This window comes from Stomoxys calcitrans, chromosome 2 (genome assembly GCF_963082655.1).
Source record: "Stomoxys calcitrans chromosome 2, idStoCalc2.1, whole genome shotgun sequence".
Taxonomy (NCBI): Eukaryota; Metazoa; Arthropoda; class Insecta; order Diptera; family Muscidae; genus Stomoxys; species Stomoxys calcitrans.
The window spans coordinates 65,707,462-65,731,448 of NC_081553.1; the positions used below are offsets into that span (position 1 = coordinate 65,707,462).

At 40.8% G+C, this 23,987-nt stretch overlaps 1 protein-coding gene and 1 non-coding gene across 5 annotated transcripts in view; one reads left to right on the top strand and one right to left on the bottom strand.

The window, feature by feature from the left end:
• Positions 1-23,987, bottom strand: part of LOC106092199 (patj homolog) — a 364,103-nt gene that overhangs the window by 285,358 nt on the left and 54,758 nt on the right. The window lies entirely within an intron of this gene.
• Positions 2,103-2,174, top strand: Trnap-ugg (transfer RNA proline (anticodon UGG)). The gene has a single exon. It is a non-coding gene; the product is annotated as a tRNA-Pro (tRNA).

Here is a 23,987-nt window from a genome sequence, read left to right on the forward strand (position 1 = left end):
CTGATATCCAATTGTCGGACCAAGTGTTTGGGGTACCACCTCAACTTCCAAAACACCCCTAAATCGGACATATTTACCGACCATGGCAATATGGGACTCTAATGAAAAGTATTTGCGAGTAAAATACGAATCTGACATCCTAATTTGGTACAAACGTTCTGGGGGTCCACCCCTTCCCCAAAAATGGTATTTGAGAGTAGATCATGAATCTGACATCAATATTCAGGACCAACTGACTAGGGGACTTTCCACCACCATAACAACCCCCAAGTAGGACGTATTTGCTCGCCAACACAATTTGGGTCTTCAAGACAGTATAGCTCTATATTCTTAGTTTTTAGGGCACATGCACCAAACCGGACAAATTTGCTGGCTTTTCATAGTAGAAGTCATTGTGTAAAATTTCATCCAAATCGAATAAGAATTGCGCCCTTTAAGGGCTCAAGAAGTAAAATAGGGAGAGCCGGTTTATAGGGGAGCTGTATCAGGCTATAGACCGATTCAGACCACATTTGACACGAACATTGAAGGTCTTGGGAGAAGCCGTTGTACAAAATTTCAGCCAAATCGAATAAAATTGCGCCCTCCAGAGACTCAATGCCCCAGAATGGTTCATGTGGCTGCTATATCAGGTTATGGACCGATTTGAACCAGTTGTTAAAAGTAATATCAAAACACGTCATGCAAAATTTCAGCCAAATCGGATAAGAATTACGCCCTCTAGTGGCTCATGAAGTCAAGATTCAAGATCGGTTTATATGGCAGCTATATCAGGTTATGCACCGATTTTCGCCATGCTAAGCATAGTTATGGGAAATCATAACAAAATACCTCATGCAAAATTTCAGCCAAATCGGTTAAGAATTGCGCTCTCTAGTGGCTCATGAAGTCAAGATCCAAGATCGGTTTACATGACAGCTATACCAGATTATGAACCGATTTGAATCATACTCAGCACAGTTGTTGAAAGTGATACCAAAACACTACGTGCAAAATTTTAGTCAAATTGGACGAGAATTGCGCCCTCTAGCGGCTCAAGAAGTCAAGACCCAAGATCGGTTTATATGGCAGCTATATCAAAACATGGACCGATTTGAACTATACTTGACGCAGTTGTTGGAAGTGATACCAAAACACCTTGCGCAAAATTGCAGTCAAATCGGATGAGAATTGCGTCCTCTAGAGGCTCAAAATGTCAAGACCCAAGATCGCTATATATGGCAGCTATATCAAAACATGGACCGATGTGGCCCATTTACAATGCCAACCGATCTACACTAACAAAAAGTATTTGTGCAAAATTTCAAGCGGCTAGCTTTACTCCTTCAAAAATTTGCTACAGACAGACGGGCAGATGGTCGGACGGACGGACATGGCTAGATCGGCTTAAAATGTCACGACGATCACGAATACGCTTTGCGGTCAAAGACGAATATTTTGAGGAGTTACAAACAGAAAGACGAAATAAGTATACCCCCACCCCATAGTGGAGGGTATAGAAATGACCGAATATAAAAATCATTGAATATTAAAATTCAGTTGAATTCTCTATTCATTCTCATTTAGGTTTACTAAAAAAACATTAAAAATAGTAGGTTGCCCAAAAAGTAATTGCGGATTTTTCATATAGTCGGCGTTGACAAATTTTTTCACAGCTTGTGACTCTGTAATTGCATTCTTTCTTCTGTCAGTTATCATCTGTTACTTTTAGCTTGCTTTAGAAAAAAAGAATAAAAAAAGTATATTTGATTAAAGTTCATTCTAAGTTTTATTAAAAATGCATTTACTTTCTTTAAAAAAATCCGCAATTACTTTTTGGGCAACCCAATATTACTACTCCACCTTATGAGTTATTCACACGATATGTGTATATTGACACAAGTGTGTTGTATGTTAGCCTGTTAAAAAAACATCTGCCGACAAGACCATTGCATCTGGTGCAACCATTGGATAGCAAGTTCAAAGTCTATTAATAACACCATGACTATGCGTTTGACAAGGCCTTTCTTGAGATTGTTTGGTGTTGTTTAGTTATTTTACTAGGCAAATAAAACACTCAATAGATAGGTATGTCATGAATATCTTAGAGCTTTATGACATGAGGCTCAATGGTCTAGGGGTATGATTCTCGCTTTGGGTGCGAGAGGTCCCGGGTTCAAATCCCGGTTGAGCCCATATTTTTTTTTTTTCTTTTTTACTAAAAATTCAATAAAATTTTGTCTGTAGAGGACCCCAGCGCTGGTTGGTCTAAGGAAGGACTGCAGAAAACTCTTCAACAGAGCAAAAGCCACAAGAGCACCACATGATTGGGATATCTATAAGGATGAGTTAAGCAAATATAAGGGCGAGCTGAGAAAGCCTCAGAAAAAGTCCTGGGTAGAATTCAGCAGATCCGTGGAGGATACATCTGAGGCCTCTAGGCTAAGGAAGATTCTGTCCTCGAGACCTATTACGGTGGGATGCACTCAGAAGTCAGAGAATGTATGGACAATGTCAAGCGAGGAAACACTAGAACCACTCGTTGATACACATTTCCCGGGAAATTCTCTAGCGGATAACGGGGCGCCAGAAGAGGTTGTCACTGGTATGCATTTGTCGGAGGTTATAAGGGAAATTGTATTTGAGTAAAAAAACCCTTTGAGCGATAAGAAGTTTCGACTTTTTTAATTCGTCAGACACTGATGATGTATCACCGGTTGAATTACAAGCTGTGTCTTATAGATTGGCTCCTTGGCTCAGGGAGATATACTCTGCTTGTATCAGTATATCATATATACCCGTGGGAGGGAGGGACACGAAGGTCATTTTCATTCCGAAAGCAGGAAAACCCTACCACAGGAAGGCAAAACATTTTCGTCCTATTAGTCTGTCATCCTTTATGCTGAAGACTCTTGAGAGGTTGATAGAAACATATCTTAGGCACCAGCATGCTTCTGGGTAAGGGCAAATCCACAATAGAGGGTTCTCACGATGTCAAGGAATATACAATGGTAACATTTCTTGACATTGAAGGTGCTTTCAATAATATCAAAACCAACGTCAATCATGAAGAAGTTGGATTTTCTAGGCATTAACTCTACCGCAAGAAATATTATTAATAACTTACTAACTAAGAGATGCATTAGGGCAGGCTTGGGATCTGTAGATCCAAAAAGATGGGGCAGCAGAGGAACACCTCAAAGAGGTGTGCTGTCTCCTCTACTTTGGAATATAGCCATTAAAAATTGTCTCTGGAAGAAAAAGGCGTAAAAGTGGTCGCGTATGCTGATGGCAATTGGGGTTAGGGGAAGGTTTCCCAGCACTCTAAGAGATATACTTCATTGGGGAAGGGCTTAGACCACGCGTCATGCATTGGGTATATACTGAAGTTGTCACACCTATAATGCTATATGGTCTGTTGTAGTCTGGTTGACGGCGCTTCAAAACTCCATAAACTGCTAAATGCATAACCGGATCCAAAGGATGGCTTGTATTTTCCTCTTAACTACCACCGATTTGACACCAATATTCGTTTAAATCGGTGGCCCCATTCCTGAGACATAGTGTTTTTCATGTCCACCACCATAGGAAGGGGTATACTGGATTTTATCGACATTCTCAGTCGATCTAGCCATGCCCGTCCGTCCGTATGTCTGCCGAAATCACGATAGCGGTGGAACGCGTATAGCTAGCCGCTTGAAATATTGCACAGATACTTAGGTTACTTGCCGCACCGATTGGTGGAAATCACGCTAGCGGGCGAACGAATTAATATGTCCGCTTTATATTTTGCACAAGGACTTCTTGTTGACTTAGGTCGTTGGGGATTGCCAATGGGCTCGGTTCAGCCTCGGGTCCGATTTGCATAAAGCCGCTAGAAGTCGACGTTGTTGTCCGATTTGGCTGAAATTAGGCACTCAAGGTTATTTTGAAAGGACTTCTCTGAAACGTGCCAAGTACGATCGAAATCAGTCCCGATTTGGCATCGTAAGTCTCTGGAAGCCGCAACTGTTATCCGATTTGGCTTAAAATTTGCAGTGTGGAGTGGAGGAGTGTGTTGTTATGACTTCCAACATCCATGATTAGTATTTTGTAAATCAGACTATAAGCTGAAGTAGATTCCATATCTCTCATTTGGCATAATGCTCTTTTTTTTATACCCTCCATCATAGGATGGGGGGTATACTAATTTGGTCATTCTGTTTGTAACTACTCGAAATATTCGTCTGAGACCCCATAGTGTATATATATTCTTGATCGTCGCGACATTTTATGTCGATCTAGCCATGTCCGTCTGTCTGTCGAAAGCACGCTTACTTCTGAAGGAGGAAAGCTAGCCGCTTGAAATTTTGCACAAATACTTCTTATTAGTGTAGGTCGGTTGGTATTGTAAATGGGCCATATCGGTCTATGTTTTGATATAGCTGCCATATAAACCGATCTTGGGTCTTGACTTCTTGAGCCTCTAGAGTGCGCCATTCTTATCCGATTGCGATGAAATTTTGCACGACGTGTTTTGTTATGATATCCAATAAGTGTGCTAAGTTGGGTTCAAATCGGTCCATAACATGATATAGCTGCCATATAAACCGATCTTGGGTCTTGACTTCTTGAGGCTCTAGAGTGCGCAATTCTTATCCGATTGGAATGAAATTTCGCACGACTTGTTTTGTTATGATATCCAATAACTGTGCCAAGTATGGTTCAAATCGGTTGATAACCTGATATGGCTGCCATATAAACCGATCTTGGGTTTTGACTTCTTGAGCCTCTAGAGTGGGCAATTCTTATCCGATTGGAATTAAATTTTGCACTACGTGTTTTGTTATGATATCCAATAACTGTGCCAAGTATGGTTCAAATCGGTCCATAACCTGATATAGCTGTCATATAAACCGATCTTGGGTCTTAACTTCTTGAGGCTCTAGAGTGCGCAATTCTTATCCGATTGGAATTAAATTTTGCACGACGTGTTTTATGATATCCCACAACTGTGCTAAGTATGGTTCAAATCGGTTCATAACCTGATATAGCTGCCATATAAACCGACCTTGGGTCTTATATTCTTGAGCCTCTAGAGGGCGCAATTCTCGTCTGAAATTTTGCACGTAGTGTTTTGGTAGCACTTCCACCAACTACGCTAAGTATGGTTTTAATCGGTCCAAGTTTTGATATAGCTGTCATATAAACCGATCTTGGGTCTTGACTTCTTGAGCTTCTAGAGGTCGCAATTGCTATCCGATTTTGCTGAAATATTGCATGACGTATTTTATTCTTACTTTCAATAAGTGTGTCAAATAAGGTTCAAATCGGTTCATAACCCGATATAGCTGCCATATAAACCGATCTGGGATCTTGACTTCTTGAGCCTCTAGAGGTCGCAATTATTATCCTATTTGCCTAAAATTTTGTACGACGCATCTTTTCATGACCATCAACATACGTGTTTATTATGCTCTCAATCGGTCTATAGCTCGATACAGCTCCCATATAAATCGATCTCTCTAGTTTACTTCTTGAGCCCCCAAAGGGAGCAATTCCTACTCAAATTGGCTGACATTTTACACAGCTCTCCAACATATAATTTAATTGTGGTCCAACCGGACCATATCTTGATATCGCTCTAATAGCAGAGCAAATCTTTTCTTATATCCTTTTTTGCCTAAGAAGAGATGCCGGGAAAGAAACTCGAAATTATTTTCATAATTTCGTTTGCTTGTCCTTTATTATTGTTTTAAGCAACTAAAATAAAAAAAATGAGCCAAAAATAAAGCATTTTTTCAAGCAATGTTATATTTTAATCGTATTCGATCCGCGCCTATGAAGACTGGAATCGTATGTGCAAACGACTGCCACAATTTGCTAGTTTCAAAAGCCGTTATAATATCCCATCTTCCCTACATGCCCTACATACTCTGTCACATGTCGCACCTATGCGACATAAGAGCGGTCTTACCTCCTTTCTGATTCCTCTCGGTAATAGCCACGTCTTTTCACATTCCGGATCCCCCCATGGGGAAATCGTCGTCCTTAACCTGGATTGCTTCGCTCTGAATAATTCCACATTTACCAATTTTACTATGGGCAGACCTTTATACCCTTTCGTCCCCTCCGGTCCCCTCCCCCTTACTCCATTATGGCCCGGCAACCAAACATTGCCGACCCCGCCATTCCAGAGAAGGCCTTAATCTACTTCTTGCCCATCGAACACATCTTTAAGTGTGTCTTTAGACACTCCCTCAGAAGGGATTTCAGTGACATTTTTCCTTTAGGGAAAATCCAAATTTTTTGTGTATAATTTTTGTTTTTTGAGAAAAATGTTTTTCACATTGTGATTTTTGGTAAATTTTTAATAATTTTTTAGCTTTCACGGAAAATTTGTTTGGTACTTTGGACAAGCACTTAATTGATGTTGACATTCTAATTTATTTTTCTTCGTGCAAAACAATTCACGCATATTAATGCTCTAGTGGAAAATAGAAACATTTATAATCCTCTACATAAAAACACACAAACACACACACACAGACACTTGCATAGACACATGCTTAGTGTCCATGAGTAGCTTTATGGGAGCAGACAGACAGACAGACAGTCCTACATACACCCATGATATAAAACTTTCTTGCTTTTGTGTGCGATAAACCTAAATCATCCGGAGATTTAACAGCTGTCTGTCATTTCATGGAGACTATTTCCCCTCGCCCCGCCCCCACCTCAAACAACTGACAAACACCAAATAACAAAGGAAATATAAAGACGAGGCAAAAAAAAAACACAGCATTTCCTCTCACATATTTTCCGCTCATCATTTGCTAATGCCTAGAGAGAATGTGTATAGAACAGCGCATACACACACCAACACACCATCACTATTTCCATGATATAATAGCCTTTGATGTTGGCAGGAACATCAAGGACATGCACCGTCAATAATACAACGTGATTAGGATATATGTACGCTTCCCATTTGATGAGATATGCATTCACTAAGGTATTTTTAATCTATTCCCTGATGGGATTTGCTTGAGCTATGCCTCTTCCCCCCCCTCACCCTTGGCAGATGGGCGTAGACAGCGGCTAGGAATCTTTTGAATTTGATATATTCATCCAATTATCAAGTGTGGATGTGCAGATCAATTGGCGTGGAAAAAAAAAGAAAAAAAGAAAAAGACTGACATTTAAATATCTCGATAACAATTGAATGAGCGAGAGGGATTCCGATTGTTTGTAGGAATGTTTGACGTTTGAAAATCCCTAGAGGACAATTAAATGTGAACAAATGTAGGGATAACAAATGAAGATGAATAAAGTCGTGAAAACTCAAAAAACCAATTTTTGTAATAAGCACACGTCTTTTAGGCTTCTGAATATATTAAAAAAAAAATCAAATCAAAAATAGCAGTGACCCGACAACAAGGCTGCAAGAGCCGATGGGTTACTCGCTGAACTATTAAAGACCGATAAGGCGTATGCATCACCTTATCTGCGCAATCTGGCTAGAAGAACGCATAACCGATGGTTGGAATCTCAGCATACTATGACCCGACTAAAGAACAACAAGGCAGCAAAAGCCGAAGGGTTACCCTCTGAACTATTGAAGACCAGAGAGCGACATGCTGATGAGGCGTATGCATCGGCTTATCTGCGCAATTTGGCTAAAAGAACGCATAACCGATGATTGGAATCTCAGCATACTATGACCCGACAAAACAACAACAAGGCAGCAAGAGCAGACGGGTTACCCGCTGAACTATTTAAGACCGGTGAGCGACACGCTGATAAGGCGTATGCATCAGCTTATCTGCGCAATCTGGCTAGAAGAACGCATAACCGATGATTGGAATCTCAGCATAAAGAACAACCAGGCAGCAAGAGCCGACGGGTTACCCGCTGAACTATTGAAGACCAGAGAGCGACACGCTGATAAGGCGTATGCATCAGCTTATCTGCGCAATCTGGCTAGAAGAACGCATAACCGATGATTGGAACCTCAGCATACTATGACCCGACTAAAGAACAACAAGACAACAAGAGCCGACGGGTTACCCTCTGAACTATTAAAGACCGGTGAGCGACACGCTGATAAGGCGTATGCATCAGCTTATCTGCGCAATTTGGCTAGAAGAACGCATAGACGATGATTGAAATCTCAGCATACTATGACCCGACTAAAGAACAACAAGGCATCAGGAGCCGACGGGTTACCCGCTGAACTTTTTAAGATCGGTGAGCGACACGCTGATAAGGCGTATGCATCAGCTTATCTGCGGAATCTGGCTAGAAGAACGCATACCCGATGATTGGAACCTCAGCATACTATGTCCCGTACACAAGAAAGGAGACAAGGCGGAATATGCCAACTACAGAGGAATAAGTCTCCTCCCCATCGCATACAAGATACTCTTGAGCGTACTGTGTGAAAGATTAAAACCCAAAGTCAATGAGATAATTGGACCCTATCAATGCGGCTTTAGACTTGGTAAATCCAGGAGACAATAGGGAGGAGACTTATTTCTCTGTAGTTGGCACATTCCGCCAACGTCGGACACTAGCAGTTGGGTAAAATGTTCTTTCCATATCCTCAGCATATTATCTGTGTCAGTTACCAGATGCCCTTCTTTGTCTCTGCAGGATGATTTGCCATAGGTTTGATGTTTAACTCTTTGTTAGAATTTCCGAACTTCATTCTGACTCCTGTACATTTTAATTCGCTCACACTCACGTCTTTCCATTTCCTTTTTCTTTCTGCGCAATAGACGTTTTTCCTCTCTCCTTTTCTCCCGATACCTCTCCTCCATCTGGCGCGTTGCTACTAATTGCAGGGTTGCTCTATATGCCGCATTCTTGTCTTCAGTAGCATCTCGACACTCTTGGTCGTACCATGGGTTTCTTGGAGGAGGCTTGCGGTACCCAAGTACGGATTTCGCGGCATTTTCCATGGAGTGGGCAATATGCAAATCGAAATTTGGAGGCTCGATTTTCACCGTAGACGCAAGGGCTGGTAGACTTTTTTGCTCAGTACAATCCTAAGAATCAGAAACGCAAAGGGCCCATTACGATATTTTTTTTACTAATCGGCCTAACCTACTGTACATGCTAGACACAGCTGGCAAACTACTTGAGCGTCTCAATAAGCCAAGACTTAATGAAGTCATTAGAGCTGCAGGAGGTCTCTTCAAAATACAGTACGGATTTTGGTCCAAAAAGTCGACATTAGGAGCTCTTAAAGATGTGGTAGACAGAGTGCAAATGACATAGGATGTCAGTCACTTTACAAGGTCGATCGTATTAGTAGCGACCCTACCCATCAACAATGCCTTTAACAGCCTGTGTTGGTCAGATGTGAATCAAGCCCTAGGGCTGATCTTACAATAGATGCACCTAGGTTTTTTGGTGAGAATATTAAGAACTACCTATAACATCGGGTACTAATCTATGACACGGTCCAAGGCACAGAAAATATGCAAATAACCTCAGGAGCCACCCAGGGATTTATATTGGGGCCATACCCTAGGTAGGAAAACTTCGACGAGATTAAAAAAAAACTAACTATGGTTTTGCTGGGATTCGAGGGACATAGATGTTGGATGCAATAAGGGAAGTCATGCTGCAAAATTTCGATCAAGGCGTCATTTCAGCCATTATCATAGGAAAACGGAAACCACAACCAACCTCTTGGGAAATCGCAAACTTTATTGCCAATGTTTAAACCAAATTTAGAAAAAAGTAATACGTAGTACATCAGTAAAATCAGAAATTCTTCTTACACCACTTATTTCAAATATTTTATGATATGTGCATATAAATTACCTGCAAAATGAATTTTTACTTCTATAAAATTGTAACTTACCTAAAAAAAGAAAAAAAAAAACAAATAACGTTAATAATAGAATAATGAGATATTTACAAATATTCCTTAAGTCAAATTAATAATAATATGCTCCAGAGGCGATAAAATCAGTAAATCATCATCACAACGATCCCTCTACACTACATAGTATCACCGCCCCATCACCCCCGGCATGGTATAACTGTGAGCACCACACAAGATGAAACATTGAGGTCCTGTGTCTGTGTGGTGTCCATTGCTGTCACGAGAAGCTTAGCTGCGAGCTATAGGGTGCGTCCATAGGTTGCGGATAGTGGAATGCCCCATACGGGTAGCTGCAATGGCAGTCGCGGACAATCAGCGGTATCGAGCGGAGACTCAGTGAGAGGCCGGGGGCCACCGGTTCTAGCAAAAATATATGTTAGTGTGCCCACCACTGATTTAAACCAAAAAAAAACCGATTTTATATATCGCTGACACAGCTATTATTTAGAGAACAAGCTACCAATGAACTGTGCCCAAGCAACCAGAAATAGCAGAGTAAGAAGGAATGGGAGAACAGACGATTTTACAAAGAAAGTTAACCACCAATCTTGGTTAACTCTTTTGAATCGACGCAGTTCAAATTAAGGACGTGGGCGACGAACGAACATGACGAAAGTCCTATGGGGAGATCCGGATCGTGGGAAGAAGGAGTCAAGATAAGCTTTTGGTATTATAACCATACCTGCTCTTAGATGGGGACACAATACTAGACATGAAACGACTTTTTGGAGTGATATAGATAACAACTAGGGATTTTGTTACTAGCACTTAGATTTTCCTAACATAGATTTTTCCCATTCTCATGTGCACCGGTTGATAGACGAATGAAAGGACAGACGTACAAATGGGCAGACAGATGAAGCGGCAGGCGGACGTGGTGACAGACGGACAAAGAAACCGACGGTTGAAGTGAGAGATTGACGAATTGGCAGATGGACGACAGAACAGACGGACGGAAGGACAACTGGATGAAAGTACGGTTGTACGTACCAGATTGACCTGTTGAGATTCTTCATCAGCAAGAACAGCCGCATCAGTCTACAACACACTGCTACAACAACAACTGAATGAAAGGACGACTGGACGGATGGACGAAATGGCAGACGGACGAAATGGCAGATGGACGAAAGGACAGATGGACGAAAGGACCGATGGACGAAAGGACCGATGGACGAAAGGACAGATGGACGAAAGGACAGATGGACGAAAGGACAGATGGACGAAAGGACAGATGGACGAAAGGACAGATGGACGAAAGGACAGATGGACGAAAGGACAGATGGACGAAAGGACAGATGGACGAAAGGACAGATGGACGAAAGGACAGATGAACGAAAGGACAGATGGACGAAAGGACAGATGGATGAAAGGACAGATGGACGAAAGGACAGATGGACGAAAGGACAGATGAACGAAAGGACAGATGGACGAAAGGACAGATGGACGAAAAGACAGATGGACGAAAGGACAGATGGACGAAAGGACAGATGGACGAAAGGACAGATGGACGAAAGGACCGATGGACGAAAGGACAGATGGACGAAAGGACAGATGGACGAAAGGACAGATGGACGAAAGGACAGATGGAAGAAAGGACAGATGGACGAAAGGACAGATGGACGAAAGGACAGATGGACGAAAGGACAGATGGACGAAAGGACAGATGGACGAAAGGACAGACGGACGAAAGGACAAACGGACGAAAGGACATACGGACGAAAGGATAGACGAACGAAAGGACAGACGGACGAAGGCACAGACGGACGAAAGAGTGGACGGATAGAGACAAAATTTCAGTGAATTTTTGTTGTTTTCGTATAAAACTTGCATAAAATGTAATCAAAAAGTGAATCACCTCTGCCGTTGGTATCCGGTACGCGTGCTAGGGAGTTTGAGAAGGTACAGAGACTAGCCTGCGACGGGGTCACAGGGGCACAGAGATCTGCATCGCAGGCAGGCCTAGAGGCGATGTTTGATATGCAGCCCATTGAGCCCAAAATTCGGAACTGCGCTGCCAAGGTCGCGCTTAGGCTGAGGGAGCTCGGCATGATGAAGGAGGATGGTTGCGGCCACAGTTCGGCCTGGCACCAGTGTCGACTGGAGTGAGGGCATTCTCGATTCGTTTTCCTGGGGCATGAATGGAGGGCGAATGCTGTACTTGAGGTGGATGAGACCTCGATCAACACCGATGGCTCCAAGATGGAGTCAAGTACTGGATTGGGGGTCTACTCGCACTCAACATCAGTATGTCTCTGAGAGTGCGGGATGAGTGTACGGCCTTTGTGGCAGAGGTCTATGCCATTGCAGTGGTCGCAAGGGAAATTCTGGCAAGGGATTTACCGCCCACAAAACTCAGAATTTATGTGTACAGTATGGCGGCGCTTAAGGCGAATGCTGTACTTGAGCAGGATGAGACCTCGATCTACACCGATGGCTTAAAGATGGAGTCAGGGACTGGATTTGGAGTCTACTCTAAAGCACTGAATATCGGAGCACCGGACAAATGTACGGTCTTTCAGGCATAGGTCTGTGCCATTGCAGTGGCCGGAAGGGAAATTCTGGTAAGGGTTTTACCGCTCTCAAAACTCACAATTTATGTGGACAGTATGGCGGCGCCCAAAGCCTTAGGGCCAAGGATAGTGAGGTTGAGATGCGCGGCGGATTGTGTGGAATTCCTGAATAGGCTCCGGGCCCACAACGTTACACTGACATGGGTTCCTGGGCATAAAAAGATTCCAGGAAATGAAGGTGCGGGGACAGGGGGGGGTCGTCTGCGCCGGGCGGACCAATCACCAGTATTGCCTACGTGTCATTTGTCGAGCTACTGAACACAGAAGAGGGGGTGGCCAAGGAGGCTACGGTGGCGAGATGGGACTCGGTGGATGATTGCCGGACTGCAAAGGCGCTCTGGCCTGTGAGCGACCAGAGGAGGACGATGGAGTTGCTGGCGTTCGATAAGACGTCAATGAGCATCTTACAGGGGTCATAACCGGGCACTGTGCAACAGACCGCATAGCGGTGCGCATGCGAATACCGTACAATGACTTCTGTATGGATTGCCTCAAAGACGATAAAGAGGAGACTATTGAGCACTTGCTGTGTTCATGTACGGATCTGCAGGGACGTAGGCTCTGTTTTCTGGGAAGAATTTTTTTGCTGTGATCTGAGTGAACTTGCGAACGTGCGTCTGATAGTACCAATAGTCGAGCTACTTCACACAATAGAGAGGATGGCCAGAGCGACGTCGGTGGCGAGATGGGAGTCGGTAGATGGTTGCCGGGCTGCAAAGGCGCTCTAGCCTGTCATCGACCCGAGGAGGACGAGGGAGTTGCTGGCGTTCGATAAGAGGTCGATTAGTACCTTAACAGGGTCATAACCGGGCACTGTGTCATAGGCCGCATGGCGGCACGCATGCGAATACCGCACAATGGCTTCTGTAAGATTTGCCTCGATGAGGACGAAGAGGAGACCATTGAGCAGTTGCTGTGTTCATACCCGGCTCTGCAGGAACGTAGGCTCTCCTTTTTGGGAAGCCGTTTTTTCTGTGATCTGGGTGAACTTGCGAACGTACCTCTGGTAGGTCAGAGATTTGTTCATGGAATATGATGGTTCTGACGGGGGCTGCCATAAGCTTTGGCGTAGATACATCTGTGCCTGCGTGTAGATCCCCCGCTCGGGTTCTCCATTCCTCCTCCATTCGTGTATAACCTCTAGAAATGTTTTCTAACGACAAAATTCCAAAGAAATATTCTCTAAAGAAATATTTCTTTGGAATATTCTCAATGAAATTTTCTCTAAGGACAAAATTTCAATGAAATTTTCTCTAAAGACAAAATTTCAATGAAATTTTCTCTAAAGACAAAATTTCAATGAAATTTTTTCTAAAGACAAAATTTCAATGAAAATTTCTCTAAAGACAAAATTTCAATGAAAATTTCTCTAAAGACAAAATTTCAATGAAAATTTCTCTAAAGACAAAATTTCAATGAAATTTTCTCTAAAGACAAAATTTCAATGAAATTTTCTCTAAAGACAAAATTTCAATGAAATTTTCTCTAAAGACAAATTTCAATGAAATTTTCTCTAAAGACAAAATTTCAATGAAATTTTCTCTAAAGACAAAATTTCAATGAAATTTTCTCTAAAGACAAAATTTCAATGAAATTTTCTCTAAAGACAAAATTTCAATGAAATTTTCTCTAAAGACAAAATTTCAATGAAATTTTCTCTAAAGACAAAATTTCAATGAAATTTTCTCTAAAGACAAAATTTCAATGAAATTTTCTCTAAAGACAAAATTTCAATGAAATTTTCTCTAAAGACAAAATTTTAGATTTTTTCTCTAAAGACAAAATTTCAATGAAATTTTCTTTAAAGACAAAATTTCAATGAAATTTTCTCTAAAGACAAAATTTCAATGAAATTTTCTCTAAAGACAAAATTTCAATGAAATTTTCTCTAAAGACAAAATTTCAATGAAATTTTCTCTAAAGACAAAATTTCAATGAAATTTTCTCTAAAGACAAAATCAGTGATATTTTCTCTAAAGACAAAATTTCAGTGAAATTTTCTCTAAAGACAAAATCAGTGATATTTTCTCTAAAGACAAAATTTCAGTGAAATTTTCTCTAAAGATAAAATTTCTGTGGAATTTTCTTTAAAGACAAAATTTTAGTGAAATAAAGACAATGTCCATGAAATGTAAAAAAAAATTGCACTTAAAACTTTCATCTCATACCACTCCAGCTGCAGCTATAGTTTCATAAAATGTTGTTCACATTCACTAGTGTCGACAACAACATGAACCCTGATTACCCTTCCTAATTCATTTGAATCTTCAAACTTAAGCGTGCTCGTTTTTCTTGTAGTTTTTACTTCAAAACTGACAAACTTTGGTTCATCTTTCAAATTTATTTGGGTCACAAGGACCCTAGAGGTAATAAGATACACAACTAGCAACATAAAACGACAGGAAAATATTTCAACTTTTTTTTATATTTTTATTTTTTATAATATTCCATTAAAAATTAAGATCCATGATATCTTAATGGACTTGCCATAGGAAAAAAGGAATTCTATGCAGCCGCCTTTATACGAAGAAAAAGATAAATTTTCCGCTTTTTTTCAGGGGGCCATCAGAAAAATATGTTCCTTAGAAAAATTATAACAGAAGAAAAAAAAAATATCACAAACAAAAAATCAACTGAAATTTTTTACTTTCTTTCGAGGTCAAATGATGGCAAATGTTATTGCGAGCCTAATTCTCCAACATTCACAAGATTTATCAAAATGAAAAACTTATTTCATTTATCTTTTGGTACAGGTGTCTGGTGCCTCCATCATGGCACACACACACAGGACACAGGAACTCATGAAAGCCATTGTTTGTCGCATTTTCATCGCATATTGTTACCCACCCCCCAACCCCCTCCTAAACATAGGGCTAATGGAAGAGAACCTTATTTTTGTGGGCGTTTGAATGTTTTTTGGTATTGTGCAAAATTCGAGTGTGTCTGTTTTTGTGTGTATGAATGGGTACAAAAGTGCTTTTGACAGTTCCCCTTATTCTGGGGGTGGAGGTGGCTGGTTATGGGGAAATGTGAATGTGGTCCCAAAGTTTTTATTGTTAATTTCATGTAACAACATTACTAAAAATGATTTATTGGTTTATAGTTTTATTACGTTTATCCTTGTCTCGGTTTGTTTTGTTTCTTGGACCTTTAAGGCAACACTGCAGCCTCAGCAATAGACTAAGTACAGTACAAATTAGAGTTGACTTGCATTGAAATACCGTATTGTGGAAAATTGACATCAAAATTATAAGGTTAGGTTAGGTTGAGAAGAGGGTGCAGATATTAATCCGCCCTATGCCACTATGGACATATACACCTAAGCCAGTAATCGGCTTGTAGTGCGCTCTAAAAAACTATAAAATAACCTCTAACAAGTAAAAAGGCGTTAAGTTTGGCCGCCCTGAACTTTGGATACCCACCACCTCGGGTATATATGTAAACTACCTTTCGTCAAAATCCGGTGAAAAATGCATACCTTACGCCCCATAGCAGCTATACCGAAATATGTTCCGATTAGCGCCTTTCATGACCCCGAAACCTTAAATCGAGAGATCGGTCTATATCGCAGCTATATTCAAATCTGGACCGATCTGAGCCAAATTGAAGAAGGATGTCGAAAGACCTAACACAACTCACTGTCCCAAATTTCAGCAAAATCGGATAATAAATGCGGCCTTTATGGACCTAAATCGGCGGATCGGTCTATATGGCAGCTATATACAAATCTGAACCGATCTGGGCCAAATTAAAGAAGGATGTCTAAGGGCCTAACACAAATCACTGTCCCAAATTTCGGCAAAATCGGATAACAAATTTGGCTTTTATGGGCCAAAGACCCTAAATCGGCGGATCTGTCTATATGGGGGATATATGAAGATATAGTCCGATATAGCCCAAATTGAAGAAGGGTATCTACGGGCCTAACACAACTCACTGTACCAAATTTCAACAAAATCGGATAGCAAGTGTGGCTTTTACGGGCCTAAGACCCTAAATCGGCGGATCGGTCTATATGGCAGCTATATCCAAATCTATACCGATCTGGACCAAATTGAAGAAGGATGTCTAAGGGCCTAACACAACTCACTGTCCCAAATTTCAGCAAAATCGGGCAATGAATGCGACTTTTATGGCCCCAAAACCCACAATCGAGAGATCGGTCTATATGGCAGCTATATCCAAATCTGAACCGATCTAGGCCAAATTGAAGAAGGATGTCGAAGAACCTAAGACAACTCACTGTCCCAAATTTCACCAAAATCAGATAATAAATGTGGCTTTTATGGCCCTAAGACCCTAAATCGACGGATTGGTCTATATGGCAGCTATATTCAAATCTAAACCGATCTGGGCCAAATTGAAGAAGGGTGTCTAGGGGCCTAACACAACTCACTGTCCCAAATTTCAGCAAAATCGGATAATGAATGTGGCTTTTATGGGTCTAAGACCCTAAATCGAGAGATCGGTCTATATGGCAGCTACATCCAAATCTGAACCGATCTAGGCCAAATTGAAGAAGGACGTCGAAGGGCCTAACACAACTCACTGTCCCAAAATTTCAGCAAAATCGGATGATAAGTGTGGCTTTTATGGGCCTAAGACCCTAAATCGGCGGATCGGTCTATATGACAGCTATATCCAAATCTGAACCGATCTAGGCCAAATTGACGAAGGATGTCGAAATGCCTAAGACAATTCACTGTCCCAAATTTCAGCAAAATCGGATAATAAATGTGGCTTTTACGGGCCAAAGACCCTAAATCGGCGGATCGGCTTATATGGAGCCTATATGATGATATAGTCCGATATAGCCCATCTTCGAACTTAACCCGCTTATGGACAAAAAAAGAATTTGTGCAAAATTTCAGCTCAATATCTCTATTTTTAAAGACTGTAACGTGATTTCAGTAGCAAGTAGCGTGATTTCAACGGAAAGAGAGGCGGACGGACGTGGCTAGATCGTCTTAGATTTTAGCGCTGATCAAGAATATATATACTTTATAGGGTCGGAAATGGATATTTCGATGTGTTGCAAACGCTGTTGCAAACAAAATGAATATACCCCCATCCTTCGATGGTGGGTATAAAAAGAAAGTTCTAAGTGAGGAATTCCGTGCTACTTACAAAATCTTTAATTGTTTTCAATACCACTCCCCTAAGTTGGTTCATGACTGATATTGTGTCTCCACCTGAGTGCCGGTATCTGGCACTTCAAAGGAAATGCTCCAACGTCTCATTATCTTCCCCGCATGCCCTACAGATGCTACCACTTTCCGCACTGATTTCAAATAAGTGAGCTCATAGTCCTATGTGTCGCGTTATGACACCAATGGCTATACTGACCTTCTTCTTACTTCCTTTCAGTAATAGCCTCGTCTTGTCACGATCTAGATATCCCCATAGGATTTTCGCCGTCCTACCGACCGTTTCGCTGTTTCACAATGTTGCATGCGCATTCGTCGCCCACTTCCTTAACCCGGAGTACGTCGAACCGAAAGGCTTCCGGTTAACCAAGTTTCATTTCCCCTTACTCCGCTATGGGCCGGCGCTCAAACGATGCGGATTTTGGCATCCTCAGAGAAGGCGTTAATCTCCTTCTTACACTGCAAGACTGTTCGTGAGCTTACCGTCCTGGTTGTTATTACCCATATGACAATTTTACTGTCGGTAAAGATGTTCACCTCGACGTCCTAGCGTTAGCACCATACCACTCCACGCACTCCGTGATCTCCCGGATCTCCGCCAGCAGGATCGTATTATGGTCAGGCAGTCTTAAACAGATCTCAATCCCTGGGTTCTTAATGTAGACCCATAGCCCCACTCTGTCCTTTAGCTTTGACACATCCGTGTAACATGATCTTCCAGATGGCAATACTAGGGTTCCGTCAATCCAAGATTGTGCCGATGGCAGCAGTGCCTCACACTCAACTTCAAGTTTCATCTCAGGTATCCGTTCAAAATTATAAAGGGCCAATAAATCTTTCCGGGTCATAAATTTTAAGGTGTTGATTATGGAAATTTTGTTTCTAAGGATAAATGTAAATTTGCCCATAAACATGCCACTAAGGAAATGGGTCAGACTTCTTACATATCACTTAGGGGCCTCCTTTTTATAGCCGAGTCCGAAGGGCGTGCCTCAGTACGACACCCCTTTGGGGAGCAGTTTTAACATGGCATAATACCTCAGAAATGTCGCCCTTATGCATCACAAAAGTCGCCTGATGTTCTCGGCAGGACTCGAACCCAGGCGTTCAGCGTCATAGGCGGACATTCTAAGCTCAGCGCTACGTTGGCCTTAATTTCATAAATCAAACACGGCAACACTGGCAACAACACATATTCAGCAGTTACAAAGTTATGTCAATGTTTTGTACAACTGTTTCAAAAGCCAGCCAGAAAGAAATGTGAGCTAAAAAAAGCATTGCAAGAAAACTTTAAACCATTTCCCAAAAGAAAATCTAAATCGATTTATATTATCCTTAAATATTTTTTTTTTTTTTTTTATGTCCCTCAATCACACTGGAAATGGTGTAATGCTTGCCCACACACACTCACACACACACATTCAAACAATACACTTTCCACATGGCTTAGTTGTAGTTTTGTGCTCACACACATAATCATATATCATTCGAAATGTTTTTGAATGGGCTAATTGTCGAGTTAATGCTGTCTCACCACCAACTCATTGCTCACAATGAAACACACACACACACACACACCAACACTCATCCATGTGTGCAAGAGTCACTCACGTCTATGTATGGCGTAGAGATTCCACGTACATTGAAGTTCATTTTAGCTGAAAAGATCATTAACGAAAACTTGGCTGACAGACAAGGATGCCAAGCAAATAAACACTTATGGGAGCAATTATGAAAACCATTAAAGGAATTTGGCCATTGACTTTAGCAGCATAACTGAGTATTCTTTTTGGCGAAAAATTAAAGAAGCTCGATTCTTTTGTAAATGGAAATGTGAATGTTTTGAATGGTAATGTTGGCATTAATTTTTTATGAGCAACGACATTAAAAGCAAAGGAGAGAATGAAAGTAGCGCAAGTTTTTTTTTTACGGAAAACCTTTTATGGCATGCATCATAGGGTGGGGCAGATATGTAACAAAATTATCATGAGGAAAGCTAAAACGAAATTTTTTAAGACAAAAATTCGAAGACAAAAATTTTTCAATTTTTGTTTGTTACTCTATCGAGAGGAGCTCAATGGTCGGAGATTTGTTTTGCAAATGGAAAAGGAAAGCCAGAGATCGCAACACACACCAACCACTATGGGACGCGTTTCGTAATTTAGTTACAATTACTAATCAGCCATATAAGGTGTGAAGGCTGCTTCTAGGGCCGGTCTTTGGTATGTTGTACTAGCACCGAATTTATTGTGCCAAATACCGATATCCCGATATAGCATCTTGAGACCAAAATAATTTAAGGTTCGTTCGTTGTACTTGTACAGAATTTATTGTGCCAAGTACCGATATCCCGATATGACTTCTTGAGACCAAAATAATTCCAATACAAACTCAGTTCATAAGGGTAAATATTTTGTTGAATTCATGGTACTTCGCTTGGTTTTACTTGTTAAAATTTCTGTTGGATTAAACAAAAAAACACAAACTTACACTCATATTTCTGTCCACGTGCAATCTGGGACGCAAATTAAAGGTACTTAAGACAAGAAAACGTATCTTATATCGAATTATCGGACCAAGTGTTTTGGGGGACCACCCCAAACCCCAAAACACCCCTAAAGCGGACATATTTACTGACATGGCAATATGGGGCTCAAATGAAAGGCATTTGAGGGTAAACAAGCTAAAGCGTGCTAAGTTCGGCTGGGCCGAATCTTATATACCCTCCACCATAGATCGCATTTGCGGAGCACTTGCCACGGTATCTCTTTTCAGGCAAACTAAGGATAAAAGAAAAGAATTGCTATGCTATTGGAACAATATCAAATAATGGTTCATTTCGGACCATAATTGAACTAAATATTGGAGACCATACTAGAAGTCATTGTGTAAAATTTCAGCCAAATATAGTAAGAATTGCGCACTTTAGGGGCTGAAGAAGTAAAATAGGGAGATCGGTTTATAGGGGAGCAGCATTAGGCTAAAAACCGATTCATTGTATATTCGACACGTACGTTAAAGGTCATGAGAGAAGCCGTTGTACAAAATTTCAGCCAAATCGGATAATAAGTGCGCCCTCTAGTGGCTCAAGAAGTCAAGACCCCAGATCGGTTTATTTGACAGCTATATCAGGTTATGGACCGATTTGAACAATTCTTAGCACAGTTGTTTAAAGTTATAACAAAACACCTCATGCTAAATTTTAGCTAAATCGGATAATAATTGCGCCCTCTAGTGGCTCAAGAAGTCAGGACCCCAGATCGGTTTATATGGCAGCTATATCAGGTTTTGACCGATTTGAACTATTCTTAGTACAATTGTTGAAAGTTATAACAAAACACCTCATGCTAGATTTCAGCTAAGTCGGATAATAATTGCGCCCTCTAGTAGCTAAAAAAGTCAAGACCCCAGATCAGTTTATATGACAGCTATATCAGGTTATGGGCCGATTTTAACAATTCTTAGAACAGTCGTTTGAAGTCATAACAAAACACCTCATGCAAAATTTCAGCCAAATCGGATAAGAATTGTGCCCTCTAATGGCTCAAGAAGTCAAGACCCGAGATCAGTTTATATGACAGCTATATCAGATTATGGCCCGATTTGAACAATTCTTAACATAGTTGTTGGAAGTCATAACAAACCATGTCGTGCAAAATTTCAGCCAAATCGGATAAGAATTATGCCCTCTAGCGGCTCACGAAGTCAAGATCACAAATCGGTTTATATGGCAGCCATATCAAAAAGTAGAGCGATATAGCCCACTTAAAATCCAAACCGACCTACACTAATAGGAAGTCTTTGTGCAAAATTTCAAGTGGCTAGCTTTACTCCATCGAAAGTTAGCGTGCTATCGACAGACAGACGGACGGATGGATGGCGTTTTTGGGGTTAGGGGGAGGGTCCGCCTCCACCCGATATCTAAAAATTATATAGCCTATGTTTCCTTCCAGACAAACGTACACAATCTATGAAAATGTTAAGAAAATAGGTTCAGTCAAGTATCATATAGTCATAATGGGTACAATGGCATGGCGTGATCCCCTATACTTTGATTAATTTTGTATGCCGAAATCTACTCCCTAATACCTTTCATTTGAGCCCCATATTGAAATGAACGTCCAATATGTCCACTTGTGGGAATTTAGGGGTTGGGGCGGCCGGTGGGTACTTAGACTCAAATTTGAATACCATATTCGTATTCTACTCACCAATACCTTTCATTTGATACCTATATTGTCTCGATCGGTCCACTTTTGATTTTGGGTAGTACATTTAGGGCAAGGGGGAGGGTCCGCCCCCCTCCCGATATCAAAAAAATTATATAGCCTATGTTTCCTTCCAGACTAACCTACATAATCTATGAAAATTTCAAGGTAATCGATTTAGTCGTTTTTGAGTCTATACGGAACAAACAAACACAAATTCAATTTTACATATAAGATGTGCAAAATTTCACCCAAATCGGACAAACATTGAGGCCTCCAGGATCACAAGAAGTCAAATCGGGAGATCGGATTATGTGGAAGCTATATTAGGTTATAGACCGATTTAAACCGTTCTTAGCTCCATTGTTGGGAGTCATTACAAAATACTTAGTGCAAAATTTCAGCCAAATCAGATAAAAATTAAGGCTTCCAGGGACTCAAGAATTCAAATCGAGAGATCGGTTTATATGGCAGCTATATCAGGTTATGGACCGATTTGAACCGTACTTAGCACAGTTGTTGGAAGTCATAGTCATAGTCAAACACTATGTGCAAAATTTCAGCCAAATCGGACAAAAATTGTGGCTTCCATGGGCTCAAGAAGTCAAATCGGGACATCGGTTTATATGAGAGCTATATCCAAATCTGAACCGATATGGTCCATTTGCAGTCCTCAACGACCTACGTCAATACTAAGTATCTGTGTAAAATTTCAAGCGGCTAGCTCAACGCATTCGACCTCTATCGTGATTTCGACAGACGGACGGACATGGCCAGTTCGAACAGAATTTCGAGACGATCAAGAACATATATACTTTATGGGGTCTTAGAGCAATATTCCGAGGTGTTACAAACGGAATGACTAGGTAAGTATGCTCCCATCTTATGGTGGTGGATATAAAATTAAAAATTGTTGCAGAATACTTTTGTTAGAATTTTTTTTTTTTTAATTTTCCTTAATTCATTAGTTTCCTCTGAAAAGTATGCTATTTTTTCCCCCACCACTGTCGGTTATCATATAAATGTTTCTTTTTATTTATTCCTTTTCAATAAATTGCCATATCGTTTCATTGCACAAGGAAGTCGTTACACAGTGTAGGTGTGTACATGCATGCATGTATGAAAGGCCCCCATATAGATACTCTGTATCTTGACAGCATGGGCGTGAGTTTGTATGTGTATTGGGGGGTGGAGGATTTTTGTGTTATGGTCCCTACAACAAAGCTTGCGTTTTTGGGCGTTGTTACGTTGATATGCTTTGTGTTGTGCATTTAAAAAGCAAATCGATTTTTGATTTCACTTTCCCCATTTTAAAATGTACATCGTTGGCTAAGCAAAAATTGAGAAAAACAATATACAGCAAGACCCAATGGTGTATGGGAGAATAGGAAAAATAAAAGACAAGAAAAACGAGGGAATATTATCCCATGGAAGATTTATTTGTTGCCATAGCACAGTGTCATCAGATAATTAAGAGGGAGGACAGCAGATAAAATATTGCACGAATGTGTAGCACAAATCTTTCGATTTTAATTGATTATACCAAGAAAAATATTTTAGGGAAATAAAAAGTAGAGAAAATCAACAACCCACCAGTGAATTGATAACAAGGCAATTAATAAAAGAAAAAGAAACTTTTTTATCTTGGAAGGAGATAATTGAATAAAATAATTTTTTGTGATAATAAAGGAATTTTAAAAATATTTTTTTTGTGTTTCAAACCGAGTTTTCCTTGTTGCCTAAAAACCTTCCAATGTGTAGGCTGTGATGAATTCGTTTCTACCCAATTAAAGACCATTTTTACTTGTTGTCTTTCACAAGACACATGAATCATTACTTTTCCTCCTTCTCCTCCTCCATTAGCCTCCTTCATATTCATATTTGCCGTTTGTATTTTTAAATCTACTATCATTACTCACTGTGCCACCTTGGGTGTTTGTGTGAATGTGTGGGTGTGTGTGTGTGGGCTTTTAGAGGGGCAACATCCATTGGGGTCAGTATTTGAGTGGGTGCGTACGTTATTCAATTTTACCGGATGTATAATTTCTATGGCTACGTGAGGGCTTAAAAAGGATTATGTGGCCATTACGTTAGGCACTCTTTGCCAACATTTGTTCCATCACCATCCATTGCTATGACTTTCTGCTTGCTCTCCCAATCAACTTTCACCTCACACGTACGTACACACAAACACACACTCATGTAG